A 4,591-nucleotide genomic window follows, 5' to 3' on the forward strand; every position below is an offset into this window, starting at 1 on the left:
GCCATAGAGGGAAGAGGAAGGGCAATGGGCATCAATCTTGACTTACTCTAATTCCCCCATCCAGATTTTGTTTCTGACTAAAACGCTTTGGGTTATTTTTGCTCAGCCATAAGCTAAAATAGTTGAGAAGTTGGGAACACAATGGTTTGTATCAGAATCAAGGGGGGGGGGGGAGTTTTCCATTCTGTGCCCACCTATTTAATTTCCTTCAAGGCTGCACAGATAAGTCTGCCCTGAGAGCCAGCTCTCCCCCTACTCTTCAAGTAGATGGAATCTATGCCAGTTCCTTGCTTGTACTTGGGAGTCCTTCTCAGAGCAGGATACAAGCATATGAGACAACACATTAAGCAAGCACTTAAAGATGCTGCTTGGCTCAAACTTGGTCCCGCTCTCTGCCCTCCCCCTCCCAGAATATTTTGGCACAACCAAATTAAAAGAAAATGGTCCATACTCACAGAAAGCGTAAGAGACCAGAATGGCTGTGCCTTCACGGTATCCTAAGGAGATTGCAGAAGCTTACACTGCATTTCCAATTCTCAAGGAAGTTCAGATATTTTTTTAAGGCATACTGTTAATTGATTTTGACAAAGTGCAATGTGCAGGCTGTAACTCATTTCATGGAAACATTTCTACTTCCTTAACAGGGCAACTCATTTACTTACTACAATACACATACTTCATCTTAGCAAAACAGGGAGGGATAGCAGGATTACAACACAAAGGTCATTGCCCATGTGAGAAGTATAAATCATAAACAGGGTTTTTAGCTTTATCAGAATATTTGCCAGCACTGACATATTAATCTGATCGACAAATGCTTTTTTCTCTCTCTTGCTTTTTGCTGCGTGGTGATGCAGAGATTTATTCAACTTTCCTTTGTTCCCCCTCGCAACACGCAAGCCTTGGTGGAATTGCCATGAGAAACACATAAGGAAATAGGTTGCGTGCTTTTTACTGCTTGTATTTTATTGTAGAGCTCTTAAACCGTTTAGCCAAGAAGGTAGAAGATAAAAGCTTTCAGTTGCTGAAGTGATCTGGTAGATGAAGGGTTCCAGTACTGGTTTAAAATGTGTATTACTCTAAGAAAACGTGCAAATTGTGTTTTGTTCAGTTGCGTTCAGTCCTGTGTTCAGTTCTGGAAACCTCGCCTACAAAAAGATATTGATATAATTGAACGGGTCCAAAGACGGGCTACAAAAATGGTGGAAGGTCTTAAGCATCAAACTTATCAGGAAAGACTTAATGAACTCAATCTGTATAGTCTGGAGGACAGAAGGGAAACGGGGGACATGATCGAAACATTTAAATATGTTCAAGGGTTAAATAAGGTCCAGGAGGGAAGTGTTTTTAATAGGAAAGTGAACACAAGAACAAGGGGACAAAATCTGAGGTTAGTTGGGGGAAAGATCAGAAGCAACGTGAGAAAATATTATTTTACTGAAAGTGTTGTAGATGCTTGGAACAAACTTCCAGCAGACGTGGTTGGTAAATCCACAGTAACTGAATGTAAACATGCCTGGGATAAACATATATCCATCCTACGATAAAATACAGAGAATAGTGTAAGGGCAGACTAGATGGACCATGAGGTCTTTTTCTGCTGCCAATCTTCTTTGTTTCTATGTTTATTTTCTATCTTTTAGCTTCCCAAAGAAAATTACCTACCCTGCAAACATGGTTAACATGAGAGATCTTAAAGCAATCCAGTTTCAGTCAGATCATGGATAACTAGGGGGGGATTTTGGTGGGAATTTAAAGAAAGATATAAGCCTTTTTCAGCCACGGGTTGTTCTTGAACAGCAGGATAGGGCAGCAATTAGTGGGTCAAAATATATTAGCTTTGTAACAATGAAATTAATGATGCCTCACTATACAAAGTATGCTTTTCCTTTCCTTTCACACTAACAGAATTACAATTTTCTAGGATCTAGGGCAGTGATGGCTAACCTTTTTGTCATCATGTGCCAAAATATACAATGTACGTATGAGCCCCCCCTCCCCATATGACTCCCTGCCACCCTGCCAGCGCATGTGTGCGACCCCGTGTTCTCGCACCCCTCCGGGCATGTGTGCATGTTCCCTCCGGGCATGTGTGCATGTTCCCTCTGCACCCCCAAATGTGCATGTGAGCCCCAGCCCCATGGATATGTGCTCATGACCCCTTGCACTAGTGACCCCTGCACATGTTCCCCCCTGCCCCCCCATGTATGTACACCTCTCCATCATGCCTCCCCTGTGCATACATGACAAACACGTGAAAATCAGCTGGTCGACGTATGCATGTATGGTGGAGCTGAGCTGGGGCAACAGCCTGCGTGCCCACAAAGAGGGCTCCATGTACCACCTGTAGCACAGGTGCCATAGGTTTGCCATCATGGATCTAAAGCTATATGTCCCTCTGATTTGCCCAGTCTGATTTGGAATCATTGTGATGTTGGAGAAGCAGGGATGGGGAGATGTGTGCAAGCGAGGAAGCCACCCCACCTTCTTTCCCTCCCCCTGCCACTTCCCCTCCTCCCGCCACTTGCCTGCCTGTCCTTCTCCCACTTGGTGCCTGGCAGCTCCAGGATGATGGTCAGTGAGGCTGCCTTCCCTTGAAGGAAGATGGCTGTCTCTGTTCTAGGAGAGGGAGGCAGGAAGGCATCCAAGCAGTGGCGGGGGTGGGTGGGTAGGAAGAAGGTGGCGGGCAGCTGTTGCGGCACCCGCTCCCTAGCTTGCTCATGCTACTGAGCCCCTACATTGGGGCTTCCTTGCCAGATATGTTCTGAGCAATGCCTCCCCGGCCCGATCCTGCCTGCCAGACACAAGGAGCTCTTGCTTGAGCCTGTTACGCGCATTCAGCACATGCGGAGGAAGCTTTGGGATAGTCAGCGGGATTCCAAAAGCGGATTGAGATCGCTGCAATGCGAATAAAATGGAATGGAAATAGGAGAGAATGGAATGGGAATAGGAATGGATGGGAGGGAATAGCAAAAGGATGGAGTGGGAGTAGGATAGGATGGAATGGGAATGGAAATGGAAAGGAATGGAATTCAACGAGGTATCCTACAGCACTGCCAGGATTGAAGGGGAGACTGCAGATTGAAGATGCCCCAGGAGAGAGAGAGAATGTGGAGAGACAAATAGACAGCGATAGATTATAGGTAGGTAGGTAGGTAGTTAGGTAGGTGGATGGGTGGATCTGATGTATATATGTATGTATGTATAGACATATATATGTACGTACAGATGTATGGATAGTGAGACAGAGAGGGATTTGTTGATTATAAGCTCCTTCGGGCTGAGAAGAATTGCTGCAAAACTGAATATCCTAGAATGGACCACTAAACAACTTAAAAATGATTTAGTAAAAAGAAAAGTCAACCAAAAGAGCAACATGCAAACAAAAGCAAATCAAACACCCCCAGGAGCAAAACAAATGATAGTTTAATTTGGTACCTCTACTTAAGAACTTTTCTAGATAAGAACCGGGTGTTCAAGATATTTTTTGCCTCTACTTAAGAACCATTTTCTACTAAGAACCCGAGCCCGGAAAAATTTCCCAGGAAATTTGAGAGCGGCACGAAGGCCCGGCTCCTGCCATTCCCCACTTAATCCCGGCCATCTGGGCTGCCAGAGGAACCTTTTGGTGGCACTTAAGGAGGCTTTGGCAGTCCAGAGCGAACGAAGCATTTTCCTTTCTCTGGGCGGTTGGACAGGGAATAAACTTCTGCCAGTGCCCAGAGAAAAGAAATTTTCCTTTGCTCTGGGCAGCCGAGGAGTCACCACAGTGAAGGAAAGTCGCCAGCTACAAAGCGAGCGAGCGAGAGGAGCGGGGAGCCCTTCAGCATGGGAAGTCTTCAGAGAGAGGCGGCATACAAATCTAATAAACTAAACTAAACTAAGGAAGAGGCAGCAGGTAGCAGCAGCAGCCAGTGAATGGGAGGCAGCCTTGCGCCAGGTGTATTGGAGGCGCGTGCTCCTCCTCGCCATCTCAGAGTCCCTCTTTTTTTTTTAGCCTTAAAGTTTTGGACTTTTTTTATTCCCCTCACCTCACCTTCTTCCTTCGGCAGTGGATTTCCTCCTCCTCTTCCTCCTCCTCCTCCTCCCACCCAAATTCCAAGCTTTTATTTCTTTCCTAATGGGTTTGCACGCATTATTTGCTTTTACATTGATTCCTATGGGAAAAATTACTTCTACTTAAGAAACTGGTCATGGAATGAATTAAGTTGTTAAATAGAGGTACCACTGTATTGTTTAATGGACTACTAAATTGGCAAAATGGTCTGCTAAATTGGCCATGCCCACCATCACATGCCCACCTAGCCACACCCATTCAGCTGGTCTGCCCCCCCCCCCCCCGAAAGAATCTGAGAGATCGTGAATTGGCCCCTCATTTTAAAAGTTTGAGTACCCCTGGCTTATGTCTTCCAGAACAAATCATCTATTTCTTTCTCATTGACATTTAGGACTTACCAAATTTTCCAACTTTTAATTTCCAAACATGAGGGGTGCTCAAAAGTTGTGACATGCCTTGGGGATTGTAAAGATATTTTGGTTACTTTAATATAATTTAGATGTGCTTGGTAAGTAACTACATAAATATCATAAC

The sequence above is a fragment of the Erythrolamprus reginae genome, chromosome 1 (assembly GCF_031021105.1).
Source record: "Erythrolamprus reginae isolate rEryReg1 chromosome 1, rEryReg1.hap1, whole genome shotgun sequence".
NCBI classification, from domain to species: domain Eukaryota; kingdom Metazoa; phylum Chordata; class Lepidosauria; order Squamata; family Dipsadidae; genus Erythrolamprus; species Erythrolamprus reginae.